The following is a 23,313-nucleotide window of genomic DNA, read 5'->3' as shown; positions in this document are numbered from 1 at the left end:
GTCAACTGAGCCCCCTTCAATCAAGTTGTAGAAGCTTCAGTCTCCATTATAGGGAAGTGGTTGTCCATGCTCGTGGCTCCACCTTCCCAAGTTCACTACTCACAGAGGCGTCAGGCCTTGAAATGCTTGTCGAGGGTTAAGATTCTGGGCAACTTGAGGTGGATTATAGACATCGTCTTGTAAGGGTCTATGTTTTGGTTGTAATATGTCGAAATCTTTAATGTTATTTTACAAGGCATTTTATACCGAAGCTTAATGTTTTTAGTCCTTGTAATTTTTTGTATGCTTTCGTGTCTTCTATAAATAGGGACTTTACTTAGAGTTAGATAAGGATCTTTGAACAACCTGTCTATATTCTCTTTGTAAGAATTGAAAGCATAATACGAGCTAAAATTAATTTATTTTCTCTCTTTGTTCATTTACTCTATTACTCTGATATATTATCGATTCATCACATCACCAATTGGTATTAGAGCAGGAATCATAATCTATGATCTAATTTTCACTATGATTCAAAATATTTTTGAATCAAATTCTGGTTCAAAAAGTTTGCGCACCTTTTGAGGTGAAAAGCGTTCTTCATCTTCAGTTGTGATTCGATTCTGCAACTGATTTTTTGAATCGAGTGCTCTACTTGATATTTCTGTTCAATTCAACAATTTGCTTTCAAATTCTGTTTGATTTTTCAGAAAAATTTCATCCGTACATCAATGGAAAACTTCAAATTAAACTCAATGACTTCATACTCTCACCTACTAGGATCTTCAACGAAGATTCCTATGCTCATTCCGGAATACTATGATCAATGGTCTGATCATATGAAAGACTACTTAAATGGACTTGATGAAGAGCTTTGGTCATGTATCTCTGGGAATGTTACTCTTCCAACGAATATTCAACCAATTAGATCTTCGTATTATACTTCGAGTGTTGGTGATCAAACTGATTGATTGAAGAAACTTGAGAAACGATGTATGAGTGAGTTACGCAGTGCATTGCCTCCAGTTGTGTATAACTATGTCAGAAGTTGTACACTTGCAAAAGAAATCTGAAATAATCTCAAAGAAAAATTTCAAGGAAGTGAGAAGACGAAAATCAATTTAGTGTAACACTGTTTGATTGAATTGAAAGATTTTAAGAAAAAGGATGTTGAGTCAATTGAATGTTACTATGACAGGCTGAATGAGTTGATCTAAACTGTCATCTTCATGGCATTACAAGGACGACAATGGAATTCAATTTGACGTTCATCATGGGTCCACGAAAAGAATGGAGGAATGTTACTTTGATGGTGAAGACTCAACAGAGTTTTGACACATCAACATTGAGTGATTTGTATAATTTGCTAAAGACTCACGAAGGAGAGGTGAATGATATGGCTGAGGAATCGAAATTAAGCTTGGGCGGACCATTAGCTTTAGTTTAGAAAGTCTTAGACAAGGAACATGTCGAAGAAGATGATTATGATGAAGAAGGGTTCTTTGTTAATTCTGATGATGAGGCTATTTCTTTTTATTCGAATAATACAGTAAAGATGTTTTTCAAGAAACCGCTTAATTCAAAGTCGAAAAGTGTTGAGAAAGAAGAGACGAAAGTTGAGAAAAATATTAAAGGTGATTCAGGAATTGATTGTCTCTATTGCCACGAAGCTAATCATACGGCAAGTGATTTTCAGGTTCGTAAAAAGGAGGAGAAGAAAAACAAAGTGAAGGACAAAGCCTATTACATTGAGAGGTTGGAAGAAGTGTGGGCAAAGGCGAAAGGAATGTCACTGGTGGCAAAGGGACAGGTCGATGATGAAAATGAAGGAACTTATCAGATATGGTCTTCGGGATCGGATGACGACGAAATGAGTAATCCTACGCATGGAGCCATGTTTGCGAAACTTGAGGATGAATATAAGGAAGCGGTGACATGTCATTTCTTCATGACTAAAAGTTCAGACAAATCACCAATGACCACCAAGTTATGTTCTATTCTTTAATCTTTTAATATTTCTTTGAGTTCATATGATTCTGAATTAATTGCTTTTGATGATATTGTTGCTTATTTTGATACTTTGATTATCTCTGCTAGCAATGAGGCTAAGAAATCAACTTCTCAGTTGATAGAAGTATGGAAGCAATTAGATGCCAAAAAATAAGAATTGAATGTTTAGAATTTCAAATTACAAATATTATGTGTGATAGGGATAATCTGAGTAGTGATGTAAAAATATTATTATCCCAAAGGAAGATATACTGTAATTATGCCAAACATGAGCATGCTAAACTTACAGCTTCACATCATTCATTTGATATTAGTAAGGAACAACACAAGAAATTATTACCTTTTCTAGCATATGAAAGAGAGAAGGTTGATAATGTTTTGTATGATTGTGAGAAAACAATAGCAGGGTTTGATAAAATTCCAGATGACAGATATGCTTATGGAGTTGGGAAAATTGATGAATATCTGGATATGCATGAATTAGTTGATATTGTGAATGATAATTTAACCAATAATGAACAAATCAAAATTTTGAAAAAGACTAAGAATTCGACATCTAATTCACAATCTAATTTTGCTCATTTCAAAGATAATTTTGATAATATTGGCGAAATTAGTGATCTTGAGGATGTTGATTGTTCTCAGTTGTCTATTGTTAATTTTGCATCAAAGTCTAAAGAAAAAGAGAAATGTCAGGATTCGTTGGTTAAGATTGACACTGATGAACCCTCAACTTCGAAAGATTGTGATTTTGATCATGTGGATGTTAGAGATAGTCAGACTGATAGCAGTGATGGTGAAAATGATGATGAAGTTTTACAAAAACGCATTTCATCCAACAAAGGTTCGAAAGAAACAAAAATTCCACGAATTGTTGTCGATCAAGTGTATGTTGATACATAAATATTCGACAAAGTGATAACTGAAAAGGGTGCTCATTATCTCGAAACGAATTTAGTGGTATATCCTAATTTCAAATGCACAGATGATGTTGTTTTTCCAAACCAAGCGTTTGTGACAATAGGAAATATCGATAACATCAAACCAGAGATTAACAAATTGGTTGAAGTAGAAAGTAAACGAACAACTAATGAGGGATTTTTCTCAAATCAAAGTATTGTCGAAAATAATCTCATAAAGAATACATATACATTTCAAAGACAAAAACCTCAATGAAAATGGGTTGAAAAACTAAAAGTTGTGAAAGAAGTTTCAAAATCAGTTGTTGTGGAGACCGAATAAGTTGTCAAATTAAATTCACAAGAAATCAAAGATCAAATTTCCAAATTTTCGAAAGAAAATGGAATTTCAAAAAGACAGGCTGGAAAATAGGGCAATGGTTATCCTTGTTATGGGTTGGACGAATTCAAGGAATAAGGCATCCTTGAGATCGTCCAAGAGATAAAGGATAAGGGCTTTTTAAGGCTTATTTTATGATTGCTTGGTGGGCAAGCAACTGGATAAGGATAAGGACTAAAACCCTAATCACAAACCTATATAAAGACCCCTAGGCATTGAAAATCGGCACTTGCTTCTAAGAGATCCGAAGGCCGATTTCTACCTCTCCCCTTCTCTCTCTATAGCCTCTCCAATTGCTTGTGGTGTTTGTGAGCCATTAGAGGCACTACATTTGTGGTTCTTGCTTTCAAGACTTAGGATTTGAAGATTTAAGTTGTTATTGCAATATAACAATAAGAGGTGTGTAATCTAACCTTATATATGAATTTCGAAAATAACATGCTACATTAGGGTTTTATTCATGTGTTCATAATGTTGTGTATCTAATAGTGAAAACATAGATTCAAATCTAGGGTTGCATGCACACATAGGGTTGTTTTATAAAAACCATCATAGTGATCCATGAACTACATGGCCATAGTTCACCAATTAAGCGTGGATGTGCTTGCAATAGAGATCTACTTTTAGAAAGATGAAAGTATTTGGATAGAGAGATTCCCAAGAAGATTAGATGTCTGTCAATATCATTGGCATTATAGATGCATAAAGTTCGTGAAAATTGACATTGGAGTAGGTCGTACATCATACCATAAAAAAAAATTTTATAGCACAAACACCTAACAGACTGAAAGTTCTAGGTCTTAAACATAAGCAAGAAATTAATACTAGAGTCTATACATAGACCTAATTATATCCAAAAGAGAAAGTAGAGTCATCTCTACTCGCGATGAGTGTTGTTATGGTTAGTACTTGATTCATCCCTGGGGTCAGCCAACTGGCGCTCCGTCGCCCACACATGCCTTTCCAATGCGATTTGGTTCTGTCGTAGTTCCCTAACATCGGCTCGGCTGGCATCTAGTTCCATCTGTAGGGCATTAGTATGAGTCCTTTTCATCTCCTAATCATTGGTCAGATGGCGGAGGCGAACTGTATTCACTCCGGAGTTAGCCCATATTTCCATAACTCGGTCATAGGTTGCCCTTCCCTGTTCGGCATTGCGAGCAACACGACGAACCAAGATAAGGAGGACTCTGTCAACTGAGCCCCCTTCGATCAAGTTGTAGAAGCTTCAGTCTCCATTATAGGGAAGTGGTTGTCCATGCTCGTGGCTCCACCTTCCCAAGTTCGCTACTCACAGAGGCGTCAGGCCTTGAAATGCTTGTCGAGGGTTAGGATTCTGGGCAACTTGAGGTGGATTATACACATCGTCTTGTAAGGGTCTATGTTTTGGTTGTAATATGTCGAAATCTTTAATGTTATTTTACAAGGCATTTTATACCGAAGCTTAATGTTTTTAGTCCTTGTAATTTTTTGTACGCTTTCGTGTCTTCTATAAATAGGGACTTTACTTAGAGTTAGATAAGGATCTTTGAACAACCTGTCTATATTCTCTTTGTAAGAATTGAAAGCATAATACGAGCTAAAATTAATTTATTTTCTCTCTTTCTTCATTTACTCTATTACTCTGATATATTATCGATTCATCACATCATTAATTGGTATTAGAGCAGGAATCATAATCTGTGATCTAATTTTCACTGTGATTCAAAATGTTTTTGAATCAAATTCTGGTTCAAAAAGTTTCCGCACCTTTTGAGGTGAAAAGCGTTCTTCATCTTCAGTTGTGATTCGATTCTGCAACTGATTTTTTGAATCGAGTGCTCTACTTGATATTTCTGTTCAATTCAGCAATTTGCTTTCAAATTCTCTTTGATTTTTCAGAAAAATTTCATCCGTACATCAATGGAAAACTTCAACTTAAACTCAATGACTTCATACTCTCATCTACTAGGATCTTCAACGAAGATTCCTATGCTCATTCCGGAATACTATGATCAATGGTCTGATCATATGAAAGACTACTTAAATGGACTTGATGAAGAGCTTTGGTCATGTATCTTTGGGAATGTTACTCTTCCAACGAATATTCAACCAATTAGATCTTCGTATTATACTTCGAGTGTTGGTGATCAAACTGATCGATTGAAGAAACTTGAGAAACGATGTATAAGTGAGTTACGCAGTGCATTGCCTCCAGTTGTGTATAACTATGTCAGAAGTTGTATACTTGCAAAAGAAATCTGAAATAATCTCAAAGAAAAATTTCAAGGAAGTGAGAAGACGAAAATCAATTTAGTGAAACACTGTTTGATTGAATTGAAAGATTTTAAGAAAAAGTATGTTGAGTCAATTGAATGTTACTATGATAGGCTGAATGAGTTGATCTAAACTGTCATCTTCATGGCATTACAAGGACGACAATGGAATTCAATTCGATGTTCATCATGGGTCCACGAAAAGAATGGAGGAATGTTACTTTGATGGTGAAGACTCAACAGAGTTTTGACACATCAACATTGAGTGATTTGTATAATTTGCTAAAGACTCACGAAGGAGAGGTGAATGATATGGCTGAGGAATCGAAATTAAGCTTGGGCGGACCATTAGCTTTAGTTTCGAAAGTCTTAGACAAGGAACATGTCGAAGAAGATGATTATGATGAAGAAAGGTTCTTTGTTAATTCTGATGATGAGGCTATTTCTTTTTATTCGAATAATACAGTAAAGATGTTTTTCTAGAAACCGCTTAATTCAAAGTCGAAAAATGTTGAGAAAGAAGAGACGAAAGTTGAGAAAAATATTAAAGGTGATTCAGGAATTGATTGTCTCTATTGCCACGAAGCTAATCATATGGCAAGTGATTTTCAGGTTCGTAAAAAGGAGGAGAAGAAAAACAAAGTGAAGGACAAAGCCTATTACATTGAGAGGTTGGAAGAAGTGTGGGCAAAGGCGAAAGGAATGTCACTGGTGGCAAAGGGACAGGTCGATGATGAAAATGAAGGAACTTATCAGATATGGTCTTTGGGATCGGATGACGACGAAATGAGTAATCCTACGCATGGAGCCATGTTTGCGAAACTTGAGGATGAATATAAGGAAGCGGTGACATGTCATTTCTTCATGACTAAAAGTTCAGACAAATCACCAATGACCACCAAGTTATGTTCTATTCTTTAATCTTTTAATATTTCTTTGAGTTCATATGATTCTGAATTAATTGCTTTTGATGATATTGTTGCTTATTTTGATACTTTGGTTATCTCTGCTAGCAATGAGGCTAAGAAATCAACTTCTCAGTTGATAGAAGTACAGAAGCAATTAGATGCCAAAAAATAAGAATTGAATGTTTAGAATTTCAAATTACAAATATTATGTGTGATAGGGATAATCTGAGTAGTGATGTAAAAATATTATTATCCCAAAGGAAGATATACTGTAATTATGCCAAACATGAGCATGCTAAACTTACAGCTTCACATCATTCATTTGATATTAGTAAGGAACAACACAAGAAATTATTACCTTTTCTAGCATATGAAAGAGAGAAGGTTGATAATGTTTTGTATGATTGTGAGAAAACAATAGCAGGGTTTGATAAAATTCCAGATTACAGATATGCTTATGGAGTTGGGAAAATTGATGAATATCTGGATATGGATGAATTAGTTGATATTGGGAATGATAATTTAACCAATAATGAACAAATCAAAATTTTGAAAAAGACTAAGAATTCGACATCTAATTCACAATCTAATTTTGCTCATTTCAAAGATAATTTTGATAATATTGGCAAAATTAGTGATCTTGAGGATGTTGATTGTTCTCAGTTGTCTATTGTTAATTTTGCATCAAAGTCTAAAGAAAAAGAGAAATGTGAGGATTCGTTGGTTAAGATTGACACTGATGAACCCTTAACTTCGAAAGATTGTGATTTTGATCATGTGGATGTTAGAGATAGTCAGACTGATAGCAGTGATGGTGAAAATGATGATGAAGTTTTACAAAAACGCATTTCATCCAACAAAGGTTCGAAAGAAACAAAAATTCCACGAATTGTTGTCGATCAAGTGTATGTTGATACAGAAATATTCGACAAAGTGATAACTGAAAAGGGTGCTCATTATCTCGAAACGAATTCAGTGGTATATCCTAATTTCAAATGCACAGATGATGTTGTTTTTCCAAACCAAGCGTTTGTGACAATAGGAAATGTCGATAACATCAAACCAGATATTAACAAATTGGTTGAAGTAGAAAATAAACGAACAACTAATGAAGGATTTTTCTCAAATCAAAGTATTGTCGAAAATAATCTCATAAAGAATACATATACATTTCAAAGACAAAAACCTCAATGAAAATGGGTTGAAAAACTAAAAGTTGTGAAAGAAGTTTCAAAATCAGTTGTTGTGGAGACCGAATAAGTTGTCAAATTAAATTCACAAGAATTCAAAGATCAAATTTCCAAATTTTCGAAAGAAAATGGAATTTCAAAAAGACAGGCTGGAAAATAGGGCAATGGTTATCCTTGTTATGGGTTGGACGAATTCAAGGAATAAGGTATCCTTGAGATCGTCCAAGAGATAAAGGATAAGGGCTTTTTAAGGCTTATTTTATGATTGCTTGGTGGGCAAGCAACTGGATAAGGATAAGGACTAAAACCCTAATCACAAACCTATATAAAGACCCCTAGGCATTGAAAATCGGCACTTGCTTCTAAGAGATCCGAAGGCCGATTTCTACCTCTCCCCTTCTCTCTCTATAGCCTCTCCAATTGCTTGTGGTGTTTGTGAGCCATTAGAGGCACTACATTTGTGGTTCTTGCTTTCAAGACGTTGGATTTGAAGATTTAAGTTGTTATTGCAATATAACAACAAGAGGTGTGTAATCTAACCTTATATATGAATTTCGAAAATAACATGCTACATTAGGGTTTTATTCATGTGTTCATAATGTTGTGTATCTAATAGTGAAAACATAGATTCAAATCTAGGGTTGCATGCACACATAGGGTTGTTTTATAAAAACCATCATAGTGATCCATGAACTACATGGCCATAGTTCAACAAATAAGCGTGGATGTGCTTGCAATAGAGATCTACTTTTAGAAAGATGAAAGTATTTGGATAGAGAGATTCCCAAGAAGATTAGATGTCTGTCAATATCATTGGCATTATAGATGCATAAAGTTCGTGAAAATTGACATTGGAGTAGGTCGTACATCATACCATAAAACAAAATTTTTATAGCACAAACACCTAACAGACTGAAAGTTCTAGGTCATAAACATAAGCAAGAAATTAATACTAGTGTCTATACATAGACATAATTATATCCTGAAGAGAAAGTAGAGTCATCTCTACTTGCGATGAGTGTTGTTATGGTTAGTACTTGATTCAGCCCTGGGGTTAGCCAACTAGCGCTCCGTCGCCCACACATGCCTTTCCAATGCGATTTGGTTCTGTCGTAGTTCCCTAACTTCGGCTCGGCTGGCATCTAGTTCCATCTGTAGGGCATTAGTATGAGTCCTTTTCATCTCCTGATAATTGTTCAGATGGCGGCGGCGAACTGTATTCACTCCGGAGTTAGCCCATATTTCCATAACTCGGTCATAGGTTGCCCTTCCCTGTTCGGCATTGCGAGCAACACGACAAACCAAGATAAGGAGGACTCTGTCAACTGAGCCCCCTTCGATCAAGTTGTAGAAGCTTTAGTCTCCATTATAGGGAAGTGGTTGTCCATGCTCGTGGCTCCACCTTCCCAAGTTCACTACTCACAGAGGCGTCAGGCCTTGAAATGCTTGTCGAGGGTTAGGATTCTGGGCAACTTGAGGTGGATTATAGACATCGTCTTGTAAGGGTCTATGTTTTGGTTGTAATATGTCGAAATCTTTAATGTTATTTTACAAGGCATTTTATACCGAAGCTTAATGTTGTTAGTCCTTGTAATTTTTTGTATGCTTTCGTGTCTTCTATAAATAGGGACTTTACTTAGAGTTAGATAAGGATCTTTGAACAACCTATCTATATTCTCTTTGTAAGAATTGAAAGCATAATACGAGCTAAAATTAATTTATTTTCTCTCTTTGTTCATTTACTCTATTACTCTGATATATTATCGATTCATCACATCATCAATTGGTATTAGAGCAGGAATCATAATCTGTGATCTAATTTTCACTGTGATTCAAAATGTTTTTGAATCAAATTCTGGTTCAAAAAGTTTCCGCACCTTTTGAGGTGAAAAGCGTTCTTCATCTTCAGTTGTGATTCGATTCTGCAACTGATTTTTTGAATCGAGTGCTCTACTTGATATTTCTGTTCAATTCAGCAATTTGCTTTCAAATTCTCTTTAATTTTTCAGAAAAATTTCATCCGTACATCAATGGAAAACTTCAACTTAAACTCAATGACTTCATACTCTCATCTACTAGGATCTTCAACGAAGATTCCTATGCTCATTCCGGAATACTATGATCAATGGTCTGATCATATGAAAGACTACTTAAATGGACTTGATGAAGATCTTTGGTCATGTATCTCTGGGAATGTTACTCTTCCAACGAATATTCAACCAATTAGATCTTCGTATTATACTTCGAGTGTTGGTGATCAAACTGATCGATTGAAGAAACTTGAGAGACGATGTATGAGTGAGTTACGCAGTGCATTGTCTCCAGTTGTGTATAACTATGTCAGAAGTTGTACACTTGCAAAAGAAATCTGAAATAATCTCAAAGAAAAATTTCAAGGAAGTGAGAAGACGAAAATCAATTTAGTGAAACACTGTTTGATTGAATTGAAAGATTTTAAGAAAAAGGATGTTGAGTCAATTGAATGTTACTATGATAGGCTGAATGAGTTGATCTAAATTGTCATCTTCATGGCATTACAAGGACGACAATGGAATTCAATTTGACGTTCATCATGGGTCCACGAAAAGAATGGAGGAATGTTACTTTGATGGTGAAGACTCAATAGAGTTTTGACACATCAACATTGAGTTATTTGTATAATTTGCTAAAGACTCACGAAGGAGAGGTGAATGATATGGCTGAGGAATCGAAATTAAGCTTGGGCGGACCATTAGCTTTAGTTTCGAAAGTCTTAGACAAGGAACATGTCGAAAAAGATGATTATGATGAAGAAGGGTTCTTTGTTAATTCTGATGATGAGGCTATTTCTTTTTATTCGAATAATACAGTAAAGATGTTTTTCAAGAAACCGCTTAATTCAAAGTCGAAAAATGTTGAGAAAGAAGAGACGAAAGTTAAGAAAAATATTAAAGGTGATTCAGGAATTGATTGTCTCTATTGCCACGAAGCTAATCATATGGCAAGTGATTTTCAGGTTCGTAAAAAGGAGGAGAAGAAAAACAAAGTGAAGGACAAAGCCTATTACATTGAGAGGTTGGAAGAAGTGTGGGCAAAGGCGAAAGGAATGTCACTGGTGGCAAAGGGACAGGTCGATGATGAAAATGAAGGAACTTATCAGATATGGTCTTTGGGATCGGATGACGACGAAATGAGTAATCCTACGCATGGAGCCATGTTTGCGAAACTTGAGGATGAATATAAGGAAGCGGTGACATGTCATTTCTTCATGACTAAAAGTTCAGACAAATCACCAATGACCACCAAGTTATGTTCTATTCTTTAATCTTTTAATATTTCTTTAAGTTCATATGATTCTGAATTAATTGCTTTTGATGATATTGTTGCTTATTTTGATACTTTGGTTATCTTTGCTAGCAATGAGGCTAAGAAATCAACTTCTCAGTTGATAGAAGTACAGAAGCAATTAGATTCCAAAAAATAAGAATTGAATGTTTAGAATTTTAAATTACAAATATTATGTGTGATAGGGATAATCTGAGTAGTGATGTAAAAATATTATTATCCCAAAGGAAGATATACTGTAATTATGCCAAACATGAGCATGCTAAACTTACAGCTTCACATCATTCATTTGATATTAGTAAGGAAGAACACAAGAAATTATTACCTTTTCTAGCATATGAAAGAGAGAAGGTTGATAATGTTTTGTATGATTGTGAGAAAACAATATCAGGGTTTGATAAAATTCCAGATGACAGATATGCTTATGGAGGTGGGAAAATTGATGAATATCTGGATATGGATGAATTAGTTGATATTGGGAATGATAATTTAACCAATAATGAACAAATCAAAATTTTGAAAAAGACTAAGAATTCGAAATCTAATTCACAATCTAATTTTGCTCATTTCAAAGATAATTTTGATAATATTGGCGAAATTAGTGATCTTGAGGATGTTGATTGTTCTCAGTTGTCTATTGTTAATTTTGCATCAAAGTCTAAAGAAAAAGAGAAATGTGAGGATTCGTTGGTTAAGATTGACACTGATGAACCCTCAACTTCGAAAGATTGTGATTTTGATCGTGTGGATGTTAGAGATAGTCAGACTGATAGCAATGATGGTGAAAATGATGATGAAGTTTTACAAAAACGCATTTCATCCAACAAAGGTTCGAAAGAAACAAAAATTCCACGAATTGTTGTCGATCAAGTGTATGTTGATACAGAAATATTCGACAAAGTGATAACTGAAAAGGGTGCTCATTATTTCGAAACGAATTCAGTGGTATATCCTAATTTCAAATGCACAGATGATGTTGTTTTTCCAAACCAAGCGTTTGTGACAATAGGAAATGTCGATAACATCAAACCAGATATTGACAAATTGGTTGAAGTAGAAAATAAACGAACAAATAATGAAGGATTTTTCTCAAATCAAAGTATTGTCGAAAATAATCTCATAAAGAATAGATATACATTTCAAAGACAAAAACCTCAATGAAAATGGGTTGAAAAACTAAAAGTTGTGAAGGAAGTTTCAAAATCAGTTGTTGTGGAGACCGAATAAGTTGTCAAATTAAATTCACAAGAATTCAAAGATCAAATTTCCAAATTTTCGAAAGAAAATGGAATTTCAAAAAGACAGGCTGGAAAGAAATTTTTTGGCAAACTGTTGATTCTCGAAAGAAACCCAACGATTTGACAACAAAAACTTATGAAAACATGAAGAACACATTTGTTAAAAAAAATGTCCTCATCATATTCAGACATCTAGAAAAATCCCACTCAATGAAATAAACCAAGGTCTGAATCAAATCCAAAAACAAAATTTTCAACAACTAAAAATACATCTTTTTCTACAAATAAAATTCAACAAAGAAATTTCAAAATCACTGTTCAACAAATCGATTTTCTTTTAATTCACAACAAAGATTTTATCAAAATCAAAACTAAAAACCCACATCTTTCTCAAACAATTCGAAAAGTTTTTACAAAAGAAGTTTTTAGAACACAAATGTCAACACGAATGTTAAAAGTCGACACATTGGGCAATTTCGTCCAAAATCAAAAGTTGATTTCGTTCCACAAAAACTAAATTTTCCAAATCCTTCTGGGAAACAAAATTTTAAAGTTTCATACACAAATGGATTATCTTCAGCCAAAAACATGGACCCTTGGCTTGAAGGGAAAGGCACAATCTATCAATTACGAAACTTTTATCAACATGAAATTTCGAGAAGCTTATGAGAAGTATGTGAATACTTCATGAAATGAAAGTTCATCATCAAAAGAATCAAATGTTTGGATAAAAGCTTGGAAACCTGTTTCACGAGACAAGAAAACACATAAACAAACTGAGAAGACGAAGGTATGTGTCAGTGACAATCCTAAAGCATCGAAAAATTATGTTTCGATTTTTATAAATCATGATGTGGACTTAATTGATAGTTTCAAATAAAAAGTTCGTGTTTGGGTTAAAGGTTCTTCATTTCATTCTATGTTTCACACTAATGTCTAAGGAGCCAAACAACCTTGGGTACCTAAATTCTTTCAATAATTGCAGGTTTTGTGTGACGAGCAATATGATGATAAATGGTATATGGATAGTGGTTGCTCTCGTCACATGAATGGGAAGAAGGAGAATTTACATGACTAACAAAGTTTGAATAATGGACGAGTTGTTAAGTTCGGAAACAATCACAAGTGTCAGGTAAAAGGTTATGACAAAATAACGAATGGCAAGTTTACTTTACAAAGAGTGGTGTATGTCGAAGGTCTTCAATATAACTTGATAAGTGTTTCGCAACTTGTTGTGGGCACTAGCAATCAAGTAGTTTTTAACGAAGAGGGAAGTATAATTTCGAATGTCTAGATTAAGGAAGTCTTGATTAAATCCAAAAGGAAAGGAGACATGTTTACTTTGGATATCAATCATATTGTTGGTAAACCATCTATGTGCTTACTTTCGAAACCTTCATCAGACATTAGCTGGCTCTGGTATCGAAGGCTTTCACATCAGAATTTTCAAAATTTGAACAAACTAATTGTTCAAGATCTGGTAAGAGGATTACCTGTTTTAAAGTTTGATAATGATACTTTATGTGTAGCTTGTGAACTAGGGAAGCAACATAATAGGGTCATCCAATAATTATAGACTTGAAAATTGTCGAACCTTTGGAGTTACTTCACATTGACTTGTGTGGCCCATGGAAAATCGCAACTCTTAACAAGAAATGGTACATTTTTTGTTAATGTTGATGATTTTTCTAGATTTACGTGGGCATATTTTCTCAATCTGAAATCGGAAGTTTCTCAAATCATGATTGACTTAACCAAAACGATGGAAACAAGCTTAAAGAAGACTATTAAAAAAATCAAAAGTGAGCATGGCTCTGAATTTAAGAATAATGTTCTTGATTCGTTTATGGTGGACAAAGGAATTTCATGTAATTTCTCTTCACCATATACTCATCAACAAAATGGTGTGGTTGAAAGAAGAAATCGTTCACTTTGTGAAGTAGCACGAACCATGTTGGCTTATGTGAATCTTCCTCAATATCTTTGGGCAGAAGCAGTTTCCACAACATGTTTTACTTAGAACGGATCATTTATACATCATCATTTCAATATAACTCCTTACGAAATAGTAAACAATCGTAAACCTAATGTCAAATTCTTTCATGTTTTTGGATGTAGGTGCTTTACTATGAATCTCAAGGATAATCTTGCGAAATTTCAAGCTAAAGCAGATGAAGGAATTTTCTTGGGATATTCCCATAATTCAGTTGCCTATAGAGTGTTGAACAAACGAACACGAAAAGTGGAAGAAACGTTTATTCTCACATTTGATGATCGTTATGTTAAACAAGTGGAAAAGCATTTTGAAAATCATATATTCTTAATGTGTCAAATGATGAATCTGATATTTCAAATTCATTGGATGTTGATTATGATTTAATTTTTATTGTTGTAGATCATGCTGCTGAGGTTGAAGTTAATGAAAATGATAATCATCTTTCTGAATCTACGAAGCATATTGATGACTCGACATTCACTCAAAATGTTTTGGATATGAATTCAACATCGAATTATCTAGTTGTTAGCGAAACTATGCATAATCATCAAATGGTGGGGGAGCACTTGGATTTGAATACTCCAGATGAAGGGGATCATCCTTTCGAGGGGGATAAAGGGAGAGTGAATGAAGATGTTGAGGGGGAGCATTCAAGTGGAGTGAATATCGAAAGGGAGCAAATTGATCCAATAGAATCGAATTCTGTTCATCATGAAAATTTTCATTATACTAATGACAAATGTTCTATTACAGGATCAGAAAATGAAGAATTGTTTGAAGATGCACCATTGGATTTTGATCCATCATATCCACCTGTGGAAAAATGGACAACAGATCATCCAAAAGAACAAGTCATCAGAAATCCACAATAAGGTGTATTAACAAGAGTTCAGATTCGTGCAAAGAATGAGGTACTAAACGAACAACAAGAATTTTGTATGTTTAATGTGTTCATTTCGAAAATTGAACCAAAAACAATTAAGGTTGCAATGGAACACTAAGATTGGGTTATTGCTTTTGGATAAGGTGTCTAAGTCCATAACTATTTCTGGTATGTACTTGACCCGACCCGACATCGTCCATTTGGGTTGCATGGCACCATGCAATTGGATAAACTAAATGAGAGAAATAACACATATGGTTTATTAATATATTATAACTTCTAATGTATTAATAATATTATTTAATTAGTTTTGATCAAGAATTAATTTAGAATTAATTAAGTGATCAAAAAGATAACTAATTAAATATGTGGGCAGATTATGTAAATCTTCCATATCTTATATAGTGGGCTAAAAGGCTCCATGGATTATCAAGTTGGGTTCCAGACACAGGATGCTCCATGGAGTTAACCCATGGATTGAGAAATGAAGAGTCATGTTACATTAGGGTTTTACCTAATGCAACACATTATATAAAGACCATGTCTCTCCCCAAAATCGGCTACACTTAGAGACACAAGAGGGCTTGGCTGATTTTGAGTGTCTTAAAGTATTCTCTCAAGTTTATACTTTGCATTTGGTGTTGTGTGAAGCATTTGAGGCATCACACTTGAGGTGCTAGGCTCACAAGGTTTCAAGGAACACTTTCATCAATAAGGTATGTAGTTCTATCTTTTATACAAAGAAAAATTGTTCCCCATGTATGCTAGATAGGTTCATAACCTTGGAAAAACAAATTTTCATGACTATTAGACAAACATAGATCCAAGGTTATTAGGGTTGCATGTACACTTAGGAAGTGTTAGAATGCTCAAAACCCATCAGTGGTATTAGAGCCTAGGCTTGTTTGTTTGTTATTTGTTCTAAATAGTTGAAAAAAGTCGATTTTGTGAAATCTGACTGATGAGCTCGCCGAGTCCATGGGGGGACTCGCAGTTCATGTGAATCTTCAACCTACTCGCCGAGTAGGTTCATGCACTCGGCGAGTAGGAGCCTCTGAATGCAGATTTTCGACTTTAGTTGCTGGAAATGGACTAGGAACATTACCCTAAACTATTTTGGTACTTGAAAACTTATTTTAGTTGGTTTAATGTTCATGCTAATCCATTTACAACAACAAGTTATCAAAATTAAAAGCTTTAAGTGTAATTTTTTGATTCATGAAAGTGTTCATGTTCATGTTTGGTGTTTAGATGATCATAGGAATTGTTTGTAACCTATGTGGTAGATTAGTTCTTGATCATTATGTGTTTCAATGGACTCCATAACTTGTCCTCAAGTTATGGAAAACCAAAAGTCACTTTGCTTTAAAACCATTAAAAGAACACATGGATTATAAAAATGAAGAGTCTTCAATTTTAATAATCTAATTAACTCATAAGTTACAAGAAATGAAAAGTTTTGAAAGTTTACAAAACTTGCCCTCAAGTTTTGGAACAAGTAAAGTCATATTAAAAGTTTAGTTCCAACCCTTAGAATTTTAAAAGTTAAAATTCAACCCTTATACTTATAATATTATAAGTTAATAATATATGTATATATATATATACATATATATATATATATATATATATATATATATATATATATATATATATATATATATATATATATATATATATATATATATATATATATATATATATATATATATATATATATGTATAAGATCAAAGTCGTGTTACCGCTAGTACGCCTCATTCACGAAGCCAGTCTATAAGGTGGGTATAAGGTTGTTGCCTATAAAATGGCAACTTAATGGGTGTCCACTCTTCTAACAACCCGAAGTTGTTCATCACCGATAACCCGTTCTACCTGTAAAGATTCGCCGTTTGTCAATCATTCCGTTTTCGTTTTGGGTTGCATAATTTAAATTTATATGTTATTATAAATCCAATGAGTGTCCAAATCCTTTAGGAACTCATGAATCTAGCCCAAAAATGTTTATTTCAAAAAGTTAGAAACGTCCCCGCTGGGTGACGAAAATTTAATCGGGTGCGACCTAAAGCCTCGTTTAAAGCCGGTATCGGGTAGAATTCCACCGTGTCCAAGTTTTAGGACCTATATAAACGTGTTTAAACATTCATTTGAAGCTTTTTCTTCCTCTCTCTAACCTCTCTCCTAAAATCCAAGTTTAAGGGTCCAAAACTCAATTTTAAGGCCTCAAATCTCTAAGGTACCTTTCTAAACTCATTGTATAGCATATTTGGCCTTCAAATTCGAGATTAATACATGAATTAAGACCATGTAGATGAGTTTACGGCCTTGGAAGGAGCTTGGGCCGTAAACACATATTTAGTGGGTTTTTATGCCTTTAAACACCTCCTAAACAATTTTGGGACTTAGATATGGCTATATGGCTTTAAGGAATGAACCTAGAATGCATTAAACTATGATTTAGAGACTTGTATGGGAGTTTACAGCCAAGGATGGTGTTTAGGCTGTAAACTCATAATAATAGGGTTTTTAAGCCCTTAAACCCTTCCTAAACCTCAACAAGACATGGATATGACTTCTAGAATAATTGCTTTAGCCTTGGAACACTTTAAACATAAATTTTGAGGGATTTATATGATTCTACGGCCAAGGCATGTGCTTGGGCCGTAAACTCCTCCAACTTGGGTGTAAACTCATTTTAAGGTGTTAGAAAGCCACTTTAACACCCCTAAAGCCTTAGAATAATTTTTAGAAGTGTTTACAAAGAAGTTTTTGGCCTTAAAACATAATAAATACCTCTTTAGGAGAGCTTACGACCATGAGGGGGGTCTCATAGGCCATAAACTCCAAAAACACCTCAAATGTTCCATAGAAATTCATGTAAGGCCTTGAAATAATTTTAGCAATCACATGTGATTTGTTTGAAGTCATTTACACAATTTTTCATGGGTTTATAGGAGTTTACGGCCATGAGTCCTATGCTAGGCCGTAAACTCCCTTAAATATGTCCATTTGGTGTTTAACAATTATTCCAAGCCCTAAAACAAAACCTAGAAATCATTGCCTAAGTGTTTGAAGGCAAATTGCACCATAAACTACCCCACCATGAGTTTACGGCTGTAAACTCAAGGGGAGGGGGTCATTAAGGCTGTAAACTCCCTAAGGAGTTTAGTCTTGAGGTCCCAAGTCATTATCCTAGCTAAATGTGTCCCCAAATGCCACCCGGGTCCCTCTAAACACTAGTATCGGGGTGTTTTCGTGATTAAAAGTAATTTTCCCTAACAAATAATCAATCTAAGTCCTAATTAGATACAAATGTGTATCTTTACATTATACTTAGGAACCTCATGCGTTTGCAAGCCCCGGACCAACGTTTAGCATCCGAAATCGTCACGTTCTCGTTCGGTGAGTTCATACCCCTACGCCTTTTCTGTGTTTTTCAATGTTTTCAGCGGGGGAATACAAGCAAACTATAACTGTTTTCAAATCATAACATTGATATGTTTCAAATAATATCTGGCAAACTTATAAACTCTTTTACTCCTTATGTATTATGCTGAGCATAAAGGATGATTTATCAATTACAACTAAATGGATTTTAGTTAAGAAAATAACCAAACTAATCAAATTATTATGGGAATAATTTGGGGTCTTTAGCATTCATTTTATCATGTACTGATATGTGTATAAAGTTATTAGATAAACTATGTCTGATTCAGTTTATCTCCGTATCATTTGATTGTATTGCCAGATAGTCTCATTGTATGTACCTATATTCAATGTATTATGTTTCATAATCTTTTGTATGTTTGATATCGTATGAGAACCCTGTGAATAGTTTAGTACTAGCTTGTGAGTTTGTCACTACCCTTTATGGATGATCAGTAAATCCTACCCGGAAGTGTAACCAGAGTCTCCTGGAGGGAGAGCGAGGAATTTGTGAATAGATCTATTCGGGACTGACAATCCCACACCTTAACTGCTAGCTATAGTTAGGCGGGCACGCCTGGGGTGATAAATTCTGGATATCGTCCGAGGTCTGACAAACGTCAAGGAGGTCTCGTTGTCGTATCAGCATGGTTACCCGACTCACAATATGTATTAATATAAGTTTATTCACAGCTTCGATTTTAGAATCTATATCTTATACGGGATGGTAGTCCCGTGGCTTTTAGTCTATCAAACTCTTATCTCGTGCGAGATGTTATTCCCATGGTTTTCAGTATGTATATATCTTATATTTAGTACGGGATGATAGTCCCATGATTTCAATCTATATCTTGTACGGGATGGTAATCCCATGGTTTGAAGCTATATCTAGTTCGGGATAGTGATCCCATGGTTTTATCAAACAATCTTATATCTAGTTCGGGATAGTAGTCCCATGTTTTTCAATCTATAATTTCAAGTATATCAAACTATCTTGTAACTAGTTCGGGATGATAATCCCAAGGTTTTCAAACTAATTTATATCTACAATTCGTGTATATCAAAATATTTCATATCTAATTCGGGATAATAATCCCATGATCCTCAATATATAGTTTTATATATTAAACTATACTCTGTGTTATTCAATCAATCTTGCATTTAGGAAAATATGGGACTTTCTTGGATAACAAAGCTTTTCGGAAAACTAAAGGAAACCGATACATTTTCATAAAACAAAACCGCTTATGAACTCACCAGCTTTATGCTGATTTTCAAACTACTTGTATTCTCAGGTCCACATTAGACAGGTACCCGGCGATATCTTTTGTAGAAGACGGAGTGCTCAGAAGACTCGTCTCAACTTTTGTTCATATGATATATGTATAACACTGGTATAATTTACTTTTGAAACAAATGTAAACTTTCAAATATATGTAATGTAATGGTTGTTTACTTTGATTACTATGTACATTGGATGTGATACTCAACGTGGAGTCAACCCCGGAAATGTTTCCGCCTATGGTTTTCGGGGTGTGACAGATTGGTATTAGAGCCCTTGTTTATAGTGAACGGAGTATACCAAACCTTACATGGTATAAAACTATAAACATTAAGGGGCTTAAGTGCTCTGAACTAAAAGTATCCTACAGAATATAAGTATTTTCAAAAGTATTTAAGTATGTCGAGCCGTCGAGATCCGTAACTACAAGTAGAACAAAACATAAGTAAATGGGTGTTGTACACTGTAGTCAAACCTGGGCAGCTATGTAGTCGTGTCTAGGGTCAATATAGCCTGGCCAACTATATTCATTCGAGACACGGCCAACATGTGTTTGGGAGTGACTGTGGTATGCGGCATACCTAAAATTTACCCAATACCCCAAACAACGAGTCGTCGCTGCAGCGAACCATGAAATACTATGGGAGTATTTCTCGAGTCGATTCTTTGTAGAAAATCCTTGTATACGCGTTGTTTCTTGATCATTCCTCTAGCGATAAAATGTTCTGCCTTGATAACTCCTTCTTGCTTTATCGCTTAATACAGTGTTATATCTGTCTTGATGAGATATCCCCTATTCCATATCTCTTGATTCAATTCAGAGGACTTATGATCCTCTCTTTCCTGATCTTTTTAGATCAAGATGCGTCCAAGAAAGAGACGCAACTCAAAGAACAACAGCAATCCACCTCCGCCACCACCTCCTCCTCAACTTGATCTTGCATCTTCAGACAATTCTGACTGCTGCAATGGTAGCAGCCATGTCACAAATGAACCTTGGTAATTCAAGAGGTGGTCCCCAGCCCCAAAACCCAGAAGATAGTCAGGGACACCAAAAAGGGGGTTCTTATAAAGACTTCATGAACGCGAAGCCCACATCCTTTGATGGCACTGGAGGTGTCATTTCCCTCACCCGATGGTTCGAGAAAATCAAATCAATCTTTGAAATATGCGCCTGTGCGAAGTCTGATAGAGTAAAGTTTGCCGCCTGCACCTTCCTAGACAAAGCCCTGACTTGGTGGAACGGCCGAGTCAAATCTTTAACTCTACCTGTAGCGAATGTTATGGGTTGGGAAGCTATGAAGGAGCTTCTACTCGCAGAATATTTCCCTCGAGGCGAACTCCAAAAGCTAGAACACGAACTCTGGAACCTTAAGATGAAGGGTTCCGAAATAGCCGCCTATACTTCAAGATTCGATGATCTAGCGTTACCCTGTCCGGGAATGGTTACCCCGGAGAGTAAAAAGATTGAGAGGTTCATCTGGGGGTTGACCCAGCCAACCAAAGGTAATTTCTTAGCTGCAAAGCCAGACACATATGACAGTGCTAAATGTCTTGCAAAAATTCTGATCGATCACGAAGACAACTCTGATGAGGAGGCTACCACCCCCAAGCCAGTCACCAGTGGAGGCGGAAGCAAAAAGAAATCTTGGAACAAGCGGAAGGCCCCGAGTACGCAAGGGTCTTCTAAGAAACAGCAAATAGTAGCAGTCCATGCTGCTACTGCCCCTGTTGCTGTTTCAGCTGTCGGTTCCACAGCCTAAACTCCCGCCAGTGGATACACTGGTACCCTTCCTTGGTGTAGTAAGTGCAACTACCACCACCGCATTCCTGGTCCATGTCGCGAAAGGATCTGCGACAACTGTGGCAATAAGGGCCACCTTGCTCGAACCTGCAGAAAACCAACCAAATCAATGAACCAATCATCCGGAGTGGGAATTAGTCCGGCCTGCTATAATTGTGGCGAAGTAGAGCACTTCAAAAGGAATTTCCCCAAAGCAGCTACAACCACTGATCCCTCTGTCGCCGCAGGTATACTTCTCTTTGATAATCCTTATACCTGCAACTCTTTTCGATTCTAGTACAAAAAGGGAAACCTGTTATCTATCTATTCGAAAATTTTCTAAACTCAATCCTTCGTACGAAATCGAAATGTGTACCGTCGAGATGACTAACCACTGAGATAGAGAACACTAACTTCGTACCTATAGATTGAATCCTCAGTCCGGAGGACTATTCTGTTCCATTCGATTTAAAAGGGGGAAACTTTCCACGAAAATACTTTGATGCTATGTTTAACATGAAATGACCGAGTCTCATTCATGTTGTTATCCTCGGTTTCGAAAGGGTCACTCGTCTAGATCTTTTCCTCGACCCGGTTCTCGTGATCTTTGGCATCAAACCTTAGTATCATTCCATGCCTTAAAACTCAAAAGTTTTTCCCGATATGAATTACCATGCATCCCTCGTTTCTGTGATAATTGAGAAATGGGAAGTTAGCAGCTCTTTCCTCTAAATGTCTTTCCCGAAGGATTCCCGGGAATTTCTTTCGAACGTCTAGTTTAGTCCCACATCAGACCTTTCGAGATCTTCGTAGAAATCGATTATGCAATCTTCAGATTTCGGATGCCCTTAGAGCTTGGTAACATCTATCCAGTACATCATGTCTCGAATCCTTAGAAGTACCTACCCATCAAAACTCTAGTGATTTCCTTTGAGGAAAACGAAGTCGTCCAGGGTTGGAACTTCCATGAGAGAACCGATTGATATCGTAGATTGAGAGAGAGTCAATGTGCAAAACAAAGACACGTCTCGATAATGAGAATTCACTAGAACACCCAGTAGAGACCTGATTCCACTTGAGAAAGTGAAGATCCGAGGCAACAAATCCATTCGTGTCTCATTCCAAATTCATGATCTGTACCTTATCCTTTGAATTTCGGGACAAAATTCCCTCTAACGGGGGGATAATGTAACAACCCGAAGTTGTTCATCACCGATAACCCGTTCTACCCGTAAAGATTCGCCGTTTTTCAATCATTCCGTTTTCGTTTTTGGTTGAATAATTTAAATTTATATGTTATTATAAATCCAATGAGTGTCCAAATCCTTTAGGAACTCATGAATCTAGCCCAAAAATGTTTATTTCAAAAAGTTAGAAACGTCCCCGCCGGGTGACGGAAATTTAATCGGGTGCGACCTAAAGCCTCGTTTAAACCCGGTATCGGGTAGAATTCCACCGTGTCCAAGTTTTAGGATCTATATAAACGTGTTTAAGCATTCATTTGAAGCTTTTTCTTCCTCTCTCTACTCTCTCTCTAACCTCTCTCCTAAAATCCAAGTTTAAGGGTCCAAAACTCAATTTTAAGGCCTCAAATCTCTAAGGTACCTTTCTAAACCCATTGTATAGCATATTTGGCCTTCAAATTCGAGATTAATACATGAATTAAGACCATGTAGATGAGTTTACGGCCCTGGAAGGAGCTTGGGCCGTAAACAGATATTTAGTGGGTTTTTATGCCTTTA

Source organism: Lactuca serriola, chromosome 1 (genome assembly GCF_051521515.1).
Source record: "Lactuca serriola cultivar US96UC23 chromosome 1, Lser_US96UC23_V15, whole genome shotgun sequence".
Taxonomy (NCBI): domain Eukaryota; kingdom Viridiplantae; phylum Streptophyta; class Magnoliopsida; order Asterales; family Asteraceae; genus Lactuca; species Lactuca serriola.
Note: the sequence above shows the minus strand (reverse complement) of the source record.